Genomic DNA, 14,522 nt, shown 5'->3' with positions numbered 1-14,522 from the left:
ATATGTAATTGTTTTTTTTTTTAAACTTAGTTTGAGATAATTTATTCAAATTCACTTCCCTTCCTGATTTCTCAACAAACAAAAAACCGCAAGTTACGAGACGATTTCCGGCGAATGTCAACTTGCACAAAACTCTCTCAGCATAACTGAATTTGAATCCGCACAGAAAAAAAACATGATAAAAGCAACTACGGAACTTTGTACGTGGGTGTCAACAAATTTTACTCACATTTAGCAGTTCCTCGCAGGGGTGGAGAAAAATGGACGAAGAGAAAGCATTTTTGAATGCTCCCAGGAAACAAATCCCGAACCCAGGACAGCGTAGGGACAATGTGAAATCTACCCGGAAGGTCTGAGAGAGCGGTGGCGCGTGGGTGAGCATAATGGTTGAGACACGGTGTGCCCATCTGAGTTGAAATATTTTTAAAAATGTTTGAAGTAATGGATTGGACTTTCGAGAGAATCAAACTGACCTTTAAACTGATATTGTTATTCCTGGAAAAACATAAAGCTCTGCTGTCCTTCCCCTTCTTGGGGCTACAAACAACGCAGAACACAAATGATGACGAGAGGAAGATGATAATGTAACGTAACGCGAGGCAATCTAGACGGGCTTACAATTCGTTCGGGGAAGCACCAGCGATGATGATTACCAGCATTACCAGCGTTGTTGGGAAGGACCGTTAACGAGGGTGAATCGAAACAGTAGGCAAATAGAAGCGCCCCCCCAGAATGATAACAATCTCCATTTAACGCCCCGTAACAGTCGCTGAGTAACTTTCCAGCTTGGCAACAAACATAATGTTCTCAAGTTGAATAGTGAACCACAGACAAATAGAGGAGAAATTTGTGGGGGGTTTCATGCTGACTTGTATACATTCGTTCAAAATTTCTGAATGTTTTGTAGCTTTCTGCTGCTAAATAATAAAAATTCAATAAAAATCAAATTCCCAAGCAATTTGTCTGTGAAATCTCAGCGAAAGCTGCGCGGGTGCGTGGGCGTCCATAAAGACCTAGCCTTGGCTGTGTCCCGGCATTTTCTCCGGAGGTTAGAGGCCGGACGAAGATATCCTTTTCTGGCGTAATTGGTAATACTTGTCGACATCATGCTGCTCGCCGGCTGTTAATGCTGCCGCTGGGCACATTATGGTGAGTGGGCGGATCAAATTCCACGAGAAGAGCACTTTTACTCTTTCATGTTCTAACGGACAGGGGGGTCTGTGAGAGCGTTCGGGGTTAATTATTTTACCACTTAGCGGGGTCATTCAAGATGAAAATGGCGAAATGAAGGTGGAAAATTAACAGGGTTAGAGAACAGTTTATTTTAATTTAAATTTATTATTATTATTTTATGCGTAGACATCAAAATTAAAGTTATATCAAATATATTTTTTTGTGAATAAAAATGCAACATCTCAGTTCTTATTCCAACCTGAAGTGCCCAATTAAAAACAGGTTCTTATCTGTTGTACTTTCTAGAAGCTCCTTTCTCCGAAGAAGCACAGCCAAAAACAAGTTTTTCGCGCTGCATCTGTCTCCTTGGGAGTGCAATTTTGTGACCCAAATTTCACGAACTTCTGTTCAAGTGTGGAAAAACTTTCCAATTAAGTCAATCAAACAGTGCTGATAAAATTCCGAGTCCAGGACGATGCATTGCGAACTATCAGGGGAAATAAATTTTGAAAAGTTTTCAACAATCTCAAGGCATCAAAAAGATAATTGGACAAGTTCCAAAAACTACAAATTTTACTCAACACCTGCGTCATTCCCACTCGCCACGTGCGCAAAAGGTATAACACATGTGATCCTTTTGAATGCCAGCATTGTCCAAATTCCCGACGAATTGATCCCCGAGAGGCAGTCGACAGTTCGAGTTGCCCCCAGCATCCGTCCCGTCCCCCCGCGAAGAACTTCAACCGAAACCATCAATCAACACATTTGCCGCGTGTGCGTGTGTTGTATTGTTGTCGGGTTTCACGCCCGGAAGGACACTAAAAGCATTCAACTTCAAACAAAAGTGTTGCGACACAGTGAAAATAAGTTTGATTGATGGTTGACTTTTAAAACCCTCAAATTCAAAGCTCAAATTTTTTACAGTGCAAACCGTGACACGCCAGACATTCCTGGCCTGTCACGTCACGTACGTCACACGGCTAGTTACGCATGATTTCGGAAGTTGGTTGTTCCTTTGGGAGAGGGGAAGCACTGGTTCCTGCGTTGGTTTCGTTTTCGCTAAGTGGAGGATTATCACTGTTACGTTGATTGGAGTAAAAAAGGGGGATAACGACCGTGGGAGGATGCTTCGTGGAAAAAGGAGTGACGTACGGGCAGTTGTACTCTGTAACGCAGTTTAAAAATAACTGTACTACGATGGAATTTATATTATAGATTTTTCAGAAAACAGTTGTATTTATTACTTGTGGTATAATAGCCATTACAGATTTTGAGCAGCTTTCACGAAATAACTGATAATCGTTTCAATCATTTTCAAAATTATGCTTCTATGTTGTTTGAAAAAAAAAACTACAATAAAGTACAATCAAGTTTTTTTTGTTATTTCATTTGTTTTTTATTGTTACTATGCTCTTATGCTAACTAGATAGGAATCCCAGTAAGCTCAGTACAATAGGGCACAGAGTTATCGATTATTCTAATTAGAAATCTAACATTTAAACTAGATATTTTAGGTTTTTTAAAACATTTTTTCTCGCATCTTATCGACTGTTCAAAACATTTTAAAATGAGTCCAAATATTGTACGATCAGTTCCTAACTGGACTCGGTCGTTGGAAACGACCGTCGGCTCAACGACCGTCGAAATGGGCGGCGGGTCAGAAGCGGGATTGAAAAAGTCAAATTCAAAATCCGAGGTCCATTTTTCGATATTTCGTGACCGTGGGGCGGTACGACCCCTTTCATTTTTCTGGTTTTTTACTAAGACACGTTTTTCAGTGATTTGTAGCTCGTGAAGAGATAGAAATTTGGTGTCAAAGGGACTTTTGTGTAAAATTAGACGAAAAATTAACTTTTTCAAAAAACTTTTTTGTAAAATTCTGATAACTCGTGAAGAATACATGCAAACCCCTTATGTCTTTTTATCAAAATTTTTGTTTTTGTCTGCTCTACAACTTTGTAGAACATTGTTACACTCTAAAATGTAGTTCTTCAAAGTTAGAAAAAACACGTAATTTTAAAATGAAAAATTTAGTTCTAAATGAAAAAATGACCCTTCTGGGTTATTTCAGATTTGAAAAGTACATTAAATTTCCCCGGGACCATGGTGTAGGGGTAAGCGTGATTGCCTCTCACCCAGTCGGCCTGGGTTCGATCCCAGAAGGTCCCGGTGGCAAATTTTGAGACGAGATTTGTCTGATCACGCCTTCCATCGGACGGGAAGTAAATGTTGGCCCCGGACTAACCTAAAAAGGTTAGGTCGTTAGCTCAGTCCAGGTGAAGGAGTCGTCTCCCTGGGTCCTGTCCTGGTGGAGTCGCTGGTAGGCAGTTGGACTCACAATCCAAAGGTCGGCAGTTCGAATCCCGGGGTGGATGGAAACTAAGGTGTAAAAAGAGGTTTGCAATTGCCTCAACAATCAAGCCTTCGGACACCTAGTTCGAGTAGGAATCTCGTAGAACGAATAAATTGATTTTGATTTTGATTACATTTCCCATAAAATGATATGTCTTACGATTTTTGACAGTTGAGTAACGGGAAATGGCAGCGGTTTTAAAACTATTTTTTAACTTTTTTTGATGAAAAATTCCTTTTTCTCGAAATTTTGAGTACGCCATCAAATCGGGCGTCTAATTTTACAAAAAAATCTTTTTGACACCAAATTTCTATCTCTTCACGGTTGCGAGCTACAAATCACTGAAAAACGTGTCTTAGTAAAAAACCAACTTAATCCACCTATGTGGTTGATGCCTTCCTCACTTTTTACCAACAATGAGTAATACGAGTGGTTCGGACACATATTTCAGCTATTCTTTTTTATGTCCAGAAAAATAAGTACACAGATATAACTTAATCTGTCACAACTCGAGACAGGGTTGCCAGATTTTCAATTATGAGGACTCGTTGGAAAGGTCTTTTGATTACCTAACCAATGATGGGTCGGATGATGGTTCCGGACATCGTTTACATACATTTAAGTGAGATCCGGCTTCAAAAAAGTACATAAATATCACTTAAGTGATCATAACTTGAGACAGGGTTGCCAGATTTTCAATTATGTGGACTCATTGGAAAGGTCTCTTGATTACCTAACCAACGATGGGTCGGATGATGGTTCGGGACATCGTTTACATACATTTAAGTGAGATCCGGCTTCAAAAAAGTACATAAATATCACTTAAGTGGTCATAACTCGAGACAGGGTTGCCAGATCTTCAATTATGTGGACTTGTTGGAAAGGTCTCTTGATTACCTAACCAACGATGGGTCGGATGATGGATCCGGACATCGTTTACATGCATATAATTGAGATCCGGATATATGTGAAAATACATTTTTATACATAACTTTTGAACTACTTATCGAAACTTCAAACAATTCAATAGCGATGTATGGGACCCTAAACCAAGTCGAATGCAACTGGTTCGATCAAAATCGGTTCAGCCAGTGCTGAGAAAACTTGGCAAGATTTTTGAACACATACATACATACACACACACATACACACACACACACACACACACACACACACACACACACACAGACATTTGTTCAGTTTTCGATTCTGAGTCGATATGTGTACATGAAGGTGGGTCTTCGAGCTTTTAATAAAAAGTTCATTTTTAGAGCAGGATTATAGCCTTACCTCAGTGAGGAAGGCAAAAACCAGAAAAACTAAAGGGGTCGTACCGCCCCACCGTCACTAAATATCTAAAAATGGACCTCGGATTCGTGATCAGGAACCAAAATAACCCCTTAGAGCAAAGTTTCACGCAAATCGAAGAAGGGTCGGGGCAACTTTTTCCGATTTCGTGTGAGTTGGCGAAGAATGACCCATATATGACATAATTATTAAAAACAAATCTAAAATATAAAAAACACGGCTTTTGAGAAAGTATTTTTTTGTCAAAAAAGTTAATCTGAGAATCAACAAATATTTGTTTAAACAGTCCTCATCTCTACCTACAACTTTGCCCAAGACACCAATCGATCAGAAAATTTCTCCAAAACAAAAAAAAATAAAACGTGCTATTTTTGTATGGAAAGCTACTTATATTTTATTGAGCCTTTAATGGGTGAACCAATGAAAACATTGCTTGCTTCAAAGAAAGCAATTATGTTTAATTTTGGATGGTTGAAAATTTGGTTGGTTGACGATTACCTCTTTTGAGCAATTTTACGAAAAAAAACCTGATGAAAATTTATCAGAAACGGTTGATTACTCACCTTATATAATATTACACTTTTTTTTACACAAAATCTGTCACCATTTCCTGAGGAGTATTACCATTATATTTATTTTTCTGTGTTGGTTACATAAAAGGCGTACACAAAATTTGAGGTAAATAATTCACGAAATCGACTGATATCGAAGAAAATATCTCAATAGCAAATTCGCTTTTAAGATCTAAGGTCCAAAACTGATAAAATAAGCTTGTAAGTGTTCAGATTCACAATTAACAAAAATTCATGAACGATTGCGATGATGAAATATTAATGAAATGAAATACAGTCCAGACTCGATTATCCGAAGCTTCGATTATCCGAAGTTTCGATTATCCAAAGTTCGATTATCCGAAGGTTTGTATGGGACTTTGGATAATCGAATAACGAATATGTAAATATTTTTTTATCTTTTTCTTCTTTTTCTTGTTTTTTTGCTCTGCGACCCCATTTTAGTCAAATTTGAATAGTTGATTGCTTATTAAATAATAAAATGCATTTTTACAATATTTCGTCACCGCCATATTGGCCGCCATCTTGGATTTAAAAAATGTAAAACACTTTAGCGTAGTTTAGGGGTCATTCTGAAGCTCGACAATCAAAAATAAGACAGCGAAAAAAAATTATTTTTGCAATTCCGTCGTGAAACTACTTACTTTTCCTGTCATTCTTGAACGACGAAATAGCCTACTTTTCTGTACCAAAAATAACAGAATCGAATAGCAACACTTTTCAAAATAAATGCTGAAAAGTTCTACTTTTCAGCACTCAAATGGGTGCTGAAAAGTTGAACTTTTCAGCACTTGTTTCGAAAAGTAACACTTTTCAACATTTTTTTGATTTAAACGATTTATTGACAAATTACATGAAAATTCGACTTAAAATTTCACTCAATAAGTGTTTTTGGAAATTGCAAAAAATGTTGTATGGAACTCGTTGCAAAACTTGATTTTTTCAGCACTCGTCGTATTTATCCAACTCGGTGAACCTCGTTGGATAAATGTACGACTCGTGCTGAAAAAATCATCTTTTTGCAACTTGTTGCATAAACTACTATTTCGTGATTCGATTATTCCTAGTTTCGATTACCCGAGGCCTTCTGATAATCGAGTCTGGACTGTACTGATGAAAGTTTGTTGGGCAATGAACTTTTCAAATTTGACCAAAATGGGGTCTCAGAATTCGAATTTCATGTTTGATGTAATAAAATAAAAATAAGAAAAATATGTTTTTTTTTTGTTCCTGATTTAATTACCTTCGAATAATCGAGCATCACGCAGAAAAATCCGATTGTAAACCTAGCAAAATGTTGGGTGCATTCCACAAACAGGATTGTCATCTCAGGGCCAGTAAACATGTTTGCCAAATTCAACCTAACAAATTTTGTGGTTTTAATAAACATGTTTGTCAATGCCCTAACGAGACATTTTTACTCTAACAACAATCATGAGTTCAACAAACATGTTTATCAAAAGAAGAATCCATTTTATCAAATTGCTTTTCTGGTTTTTCGTTTCCTCTTCTTTTTTCTTTTATTGAAACGCAATATTGTTCTTCAGTTTGTTTATATTTTATTTATTACGAGATAAAAATTACTAAAACTTACATTCATCATGAAATTCGACTTGGTCAATCACTCCTTTATCCTCGTTATAAACCATATTTTGTACCAGCTCCCTGGGGAACCCTGGAAAATCCTTGGCTGCCGTCGCTGTGGGATCATTTTGGGAATATACTGAAAATAAAATTTAAAATATATTTATCACTTGGCAATCAACTTATTTGTTCAGTTGTTCCTAAAAAAAATAACAAAACAAAGAATTCACTCTTACCTGAAAATACCAGGAAAGCCGGAACGTTCTCCGGAACTGGACCTAGTTTTTTTTCCTAGTTTGATTCGCGACCGTCCCTGATTGGTATGGAGAGATAAATACATTATACTTAGATTCCATACAAAAGTTAATAAATACTTACGGACTGTCCGAATCCGGCAAATCAGCACGAAGAAATCCATTCGCCTCTTTTTTTTTTGTTTTCGGCCATCTTGGTACAAGGTGACGTTGAAAAAATACGTACACTCTTAATTTTTAGTACACGTCAATAAAAATCGAAGTGAAATCAACAATCGTGTTTGTCGAACTGACAAAATATTTGTAGGATTGATAATAAGTGATTATAGAACTCACAAAATTAGTTTTTCAGTTCAATAATCCAAGATATTCGTTGATAACAAACAAGTTTGTTGATTCAAACTCACAAAATTTCTGTGCGTGATGGACTGTAGGGTAGAGTAGTCATCAATGAGACACAGGGAACAATGATAAATGGCTCTCACAAGTCGTAGTTTCAACCAATCAGGCTCATATTTTGGGGAAAGGTGTATCTACTGGATACATGTCTGCCATAATAGTGGCTTTGGTTATGGACGCTCCCTTGCAAAGTTATTCATAAATGTATGATTTTGGGGAGTAAAAGTAAATTATGACTGAAAATTACATTTTCGCTTATAGGCTGCCAATAATACAAAAACTAAAATTTCTCCAAACTTCTTTCGTCATTTCATAGGGCATGAGTTGGGCTACAATGGCCTTTCATTAGAATTGACCAAAATTAAGAATATACCCAGAATCCAGGGCTGTCTCATTGTTCCCCACTCTTTTCAGCCTATGGGTAACAATGAGACACTTTGATTTTTCTTCATTAAACTTTTCAAAATCTAGGGAAACCCTTCAAAACATGAATCGGAAGTGATTTTTGGCATATTTATTGAGTTTTGACTTCATTTAGCCAAACATATAAAGTTATATGGTATAAATAAATGGATTTTACTAAATTTAAATATTTTTTAGTATAATTTTTGTTAATGAAAGCTTCAAGTTGGCAAAATTGCTTTAAAATATTCAAGGTAAGTCACCTGCAATGGAACAATACAAATACATGATGTTTTACGAGAAAAGTATTGATTTTCGTAGAGTGTCTCATTGTTCCCCACCTGTCTCATTGTTCCTGCCAAGTGCGTCTACAATGAGACAGTTGGATTGCTCTGGCTGTAGAGGTCGGATCGATCTCATATTTTGGTCAATGTCAAGCTCACTAAAACATGCTGATGAAAAAAATACAAAAATCGTTGAAAGTTAAAAACCAAAAGTGTCTCATTGATGACTACCCTACCCTACTTGTTTATGTTATTGAATTTGATTTTTTTTCACGATTTACTTAGCCGAACTGACAGCGAATGTTCCAACTCATATAACTCACTTCAACATTTTTCTCTCAAATTTCCATCCTATTTTCAACATTGGAGAACACACATAAAAAAGGAAGCTAACAAATACCAATTTTATTTGATTATTTTCCATGGCAATAAATTAAAAACACTCTCAAACTAATAATTTTCTCCGCTCTCCAAACCAAACTACCACCACCTGCGTGGGAGTTGTGGACGTCCACAAAGTTCTGACTTTTCTCTGTATCACGAGCCAACAACAATACAACTACCCACAAAACACACGGCTGGCCGGAAAAACTTTTCCACGAGGTGGAAGTCGCTCCATTTTGTGGTACATTATGCGGTTCGTTCCCGGCGACCTTTTCGTCAAATGAAGTGTAACAAATGGGTAAAAATTATCGGAAATAAAGCAAATATTGAATTTTCACCCGATCCCAAATGATTGGCCCTTATCTCGGTTGATTCAATTACATTTCCCTCCCCTTTTCATTCCCTCTATAATGATTGAGTTGTGACATTTCACAAAGAGAACGCGAGAGCTGTTGTTTGTTTTTTTCCCGGCTCTCGACAATGAAATGCCATTGATTGGCAGTGAACTTGAAAAACAGCCTTTTCCCCCCTCCTCGTTGAGGGTGTTCTAGGAAAAATAATGTTTTGATCAAATAACGACGACGCTGCCGCCGCACGTGGGAGTGGGCAATGAATGCAGCCAGCGTGTGCACAAGAGAGCCACTTTGATTGATTTTGTAAGCTTTCCCAGGAGGACGGCACAAAAAAGCCCCCGTTTGTTTGTCTGTGTCATTTTTCCACCCTCACGCACCCACCTGACAAGCAAGAACAAACAACAGGTTTTTTTTTTTGCTTTTCCTGCCCCCGCAGAGACCACCGTTAATAAATGAATGTTGTCTTATCGTTATGCAGTGCTTTTTTTCGGGGGGGAAACCCCATCCAATACCAAAAGAGAGCTTCAAACATATTGTCAGTAATAATGGCCATAGAGCATCCCGAAAAAAAAAAACTGAAGAAGAACCACTTTCGAAAAACTGACGAGAAATGACGTCATTAGGGAATGGCGCGATAAAATTATGTAGATTAGTGAACACGACGGAACGTTTGGTCCAATTTGTCTTCCGGCAGCCGAAAAGATGGGGGACGGGACGAGAAAACTTTGCAAATTGTGCGAAACGAAATAATAATAATGCACACCTTGTTGGCGGTCGGCGACGTCGACGTCAAGAGGAAATTTGCTTCTTGCAAAGTTTTCGACGTGAAAGCTTTTCATCATGCGAAATCTTCCGTTGAGAAATAAATCATCATTTTGAAAAGTTTTGAGTTTCATCTATTGAGCTTTATCTGGGGTGGGGAACCCATTTTTGAATGGATTTTTTTTCCTTTGATCTCCTGTTCATTTTGAGTAGGTAATTCTTACCATTTTTTCTTAATTTATGTTTAGCCGAGCATTTTTATGAGCATTTATCTTATTTGCTGTTTTCATAATTTTCGGATCACTTTTTAAAGGCGTCTAAAGGCGTCAATTTTTTGAAAAAATCTGTATTGATTCAAAAAATCATAACTCGGTCAAAGATTTTTTGCCCATTCTGGAAATTTCTGAAAAGTTGGCATTTTATGTCCTCTAAAACATATCAAAAAATAAAAAAAAATTAAAAACAGTGTTTTTTTGCAAATCCATTTTTAGTGACAAAAGGTGAAATTAAAAATCATCAAAAAAAAATTTTACCGTGTATCATTTTTTTTCAGTGTAGTCTATATCCATACCTACAACTTTGCCGAAGACACCAAATCGATCAGAAAATTCCATCAAAAGATACAGAATTTTGAATTTTCACATATCATTTTTGTATGGACAGCTGCCAAATTTGTATGGAAAATTATATGGACAATCTAATGATGCAAAATGGCTTCTTTGGGTATTCCGAAGGCACCAATAAAGTAACATGTTTTATAGAACTTGCAGAGCTTAAAAATTAAAAAAAAGAATTTCCTTTTTAGAACTCAACCATTTGCCTCCCAACCACGTCTTTCGACAGACGGATGTAACCTAAAAATTCGCTAAAAAAAATGAAAATTTAAATAAGCGTTGGAAAGTAAAGCTCATATTTAAAACAAAAATTGTTATAAAATAATTGTTTTGAAAATATTGTCAATTCCTGAAAAAATAAATCGAAAAAATGCAAAAAAAAAATACTATTGCCTGTGAAACATTCAAGAATTTTAATCTGGTTGTTGAAGTACAATGAATAAAAATAGGCAAAAAAAATGAAGTTTTCAAGTCTCATCCAAAAAGCCTTTTATTTTCTAGCACCAATATCTCGGTAACTAATGGACATATTTTCAATGTTAAAAATAAAACATTTGTGAAATTTTCTGAACTTTTCGAAAATAAATACTTCTAAGATTTTGGAATCAAAAGAAACATTTCAAAATGGTCAAATATTCTATATTGCGCTCTTTTGAAAGAGTTCTGTATAGTATTTTTCGATTGGAGATTTCGTCATACATCAAAAACTAAAATCATTTTTTCCGACTAAGACTTTTAAATTTCCGAAAAAAAAACATCTTTTTAGAACCATAACTCGATAGCAAAATTTTTGCGGTTTTCGTTCTTTAAAACATAAATTTAAAAAAAATTAAAAAATATGGATTTTGTGAAATTGAATTTTAGGTAAAAAAAAAGTTCATACGAAAAATCGTCAAAGCGGGTAATGAAAAGCCTCAAGAGCAATTCTCTACGAAATCGGTATTTTTTCTTCAATTTTAATTTTTGTATTTTTTGATCCGACTGAAACTTTTTTGGTGCCTTCGATATGCCCAAAGAAGCCATTTTGCATCATTAGATTCTCCATATAATTTTCCATACAAATTTGGCAGCTGTCCATACAAAAATGATGTATGAAAATTCAAAAATCTGTATCTTTTGAAGGAATTTTTTGATCGATTTGGTGTCTTCGGCAAAGTTGTAGGTATGGATACGGACTACACTGAAAAAAAATGAGCACGGTAAAAAAGAATTTGGTGATTTTTTATTTAACTTTTTGTCACTAAAACTTGATTTGCAAAAAAACACTATTTTTATTTTTTTTATTTTTTGATATGTTTTAGAGGACATCAAATGCCAACTTTTCAGAAATTTTCAGGTTGTGCAAAAAATCGTTGACCGAGTTATGAATTTTTTAATCAATACTGATTTTTCCAAAAATCGAAATATTTGTCGCAAAAATTTTTCAACTTCATTTTTCGATGTAAAATCAAATTTGCAATCAAAAAGTACTTTAGTGAAATTTTGATAAAGTGCACCGTTTTCAAGTTAAATCCATATTTAGGGGACTTTTTTGAAAAAAGTCGCAGTTTTTCATTTTTTAAAATTAGTGCACATGTTTGCTCACCTTTGAAAAAAATATTTTTGAAAAGCTGGGAAAATTCTCTATATTTTGCTTCTTCGGACTTTGTTGATACGACCTTTAGTTGCAGAGATATTGCAATGCAAAGGTTTAAAAACAGTCTCAGTCTTTCTAAGTCTCACCCAAAAAACCCACCATTTTTCAATGTCGATATCCCAGCAACTAATGGTCCGATTTACAATGTTAATATATGAAACATTTGTGAAATTTTTCGATCTCTTCGAAAAAAATATTTTCAAAATTTTCAAATCAAGACTTACATTTCAAAAAGGCCAAACATTCAATATTACGCCCTTTGAAAATGTTAGTCTTGATTTGAAAATTTTGAAAATATTTTTTTTGAAAAGATCGGAAAATTTCACAAATGTTTCATATATTAACATTGAAAATCGGACCATTAGTTGCTGAGATATCGACATTGAAAAATGGTGGGTTTTTTGGGTGAGACTTAGAAAACATCAATTTTCCTGTTTTTAAACCTTTGCATTGCAATATCTCTGCAACTAAAGGTCGTATCAACAAAGTCCGAAGAAGCAAAATATAGAGAATTTTCCCAGCTTTTCAAAAATATTTTTTTCAAAGGTGAGCAAACATGTGCACTAATTTTAAAAAATGAAAAACTGCGACTTTTTTCAAAAAAGTCCCCTAAATATGGATTTAACTTGAAAACGGTGCACTTTATCAAAATTTCACTAAAGTACTTTTGATTGCAAATTTGATTTTACATCGAAAATGAAGTTGAAAAAATTTTTGCGACCAATATTTCGATTTTTTGAAAAAATCAGTATTGATTAAAAAATTCATAACTCGGTCAACGATTTTTTGCACAACCTGAAAATTTCTGAAAAGTTGGCATTTTATGTCCTCTAAAACATATTAAAAAAAATAAAAAAAATAAAAATAGTGTTTTTTGCAAATCAAGTTTTAGTGATAAAAAGTTAAATAAAAAAATCACCAATTTTTTTTACCGTGTATCATTTTTTTCCAGTGTAGTCCGTATCCATACCTACAACTTTGCCGAAGACACCAAATCGATCAAAAAATTCCTTCAAAAGATACAGATTTTTGAATTTTCATACATCATTTTTGTATGGACAGCTGCCAAATTTGTATGGAAAATTATATGGAGAATCTAATGATGCAAAATGGCTTCTTTGGGCATACCGAAGGCACCAAAAAAGTTTCAGTTGGATTAAAAAATACAAAAAAAAAACGAATGACCGATATCCTAGAGAACTGCTCTCAAGCCATTTCTTGATCCCTTTCGATAGGTGCGTATTGGCCTATATCTACAACTTTGCCGAAGAGACCAGATCTAGGACCAAATCGTTCAGAAAATTAATTCAAGAGATGCAGATTTTCCAATATTTACGTAGCATTTTTGTATGGACAGCTGCCGAAGTGTATCAAACCTTGTAACTAATGAAAAAACAATGTTTTTTTTTGGTTCTTTGGTAAGGCCCCCAAAAAGTTTGAGCCAAATCAAAAATTACAAAAAAAGTAAGCATGAAATCGGCCGATTTCTTAGATAATTGCTCAAGATTGGTCTAAAATTAATTTAGGAAAACACAAAAAAATGCTTAAAATCATTTTTGAATTTATATTACAAGGTTGAATATTTGTTCATAATTAAATTAATTTTTGACATGAAGCTATTTTCAGCATTCCGTCAAGCGAATCCCGCTCATTACGATGATGCGGAGCTATTATGCGTAATCACTAGCGCGGCATTACCCACCAACCACATCCTGATCCTTGGTTCCGCAATATCAGGAAGCAAAAATAGCCATTCAAAAGCGTGCTCTGTCAGAAAAAAAAACAAAGTTACAAACTCCTCTTCATTTTCCTACCTCCCAGCCCTCCCGACCAGGCCAATAACTCACCCATTTTTCCCACGCCAACGCACTTTTTTGCCTGTGCTTTCTTTGGAATTAATATTCAAAGCGGCGAGCACTTCTTTCTTATTTTAAAAAATAAAAAAAAATAGATACACAGTAAAACAATATTACCTCTTTTTGGATGCGATTTAACATCAATTTATTTGGAATATGTAAAATTACGCGTCAAATCATGTGAATTTACATTTTTTTTTTTAGATTTTGACTCAAAATCTTTACTGTTTCTTGAAACCCAGCAAGGACGTCGACGTCGTCGAGACAAAAACCACCACCGCCATCATACTCATCTTGGAAAATGCGGAAAATGATGACGTCGGAGCAGAAGGGGAGCTGGGCAAAAACATTCGTCTTTTTTTCCATGGGAATGGGTAAACTTGGTGAGCTTTTGCGTATGGCAATAATAGAATTTTCCCTCGTCAGATCCCAACGCGGGGGGTGGGGCGGTGAGGATGTGTTTTTAAGCGAAAGATGTAACCCTCTCCGCAGGATTTTGTGGGTGGGAAACATATTTTGAATAGTTGAGAGCAAGATGATTTGCTTTTCTTTTAGTTGACCATGCGTCTCCATGGTCAGCTGAAGTTT

The 14,522-nt window shown here is 35.6% G+C and overlaps 1 protein-coding gene across 1 annotated transcript in view; it reads left to right on the top strand.

The window, feature by feature from the left end:
* Positions 1 to 14,522, top strand: part of LOC6030997 (peptidylglycine alpha-hydroxylating monooxygenase) — a 41,797-nt gene that overhangs the window by 17,531 nt on the left and 9,744 nt on the right. The gene's annotated exons all lie outside the window — the stretch shown is intronic.

Source organism: Culex quinquefasciatus, chromosome 3 (assembly GCF_015732765.1).
Source record: "Culex quinquefasciatus strain JHB chromosome 3, VPISU_Cqui_1.0_pri_paternal, whole genome shotgun sequence".
Taxonomy (NCBI): domain Eukaryota; kingdom Metazoa; phylum Arthropoda; class Insecta; order Diptera; family Culicidae; genus Culex; species Culex quinquefasciatus.
Note: the sequence above shows the minus strand (reverse complement) of the source record. Positions and strands in the feature narration are given on the sequence as shown.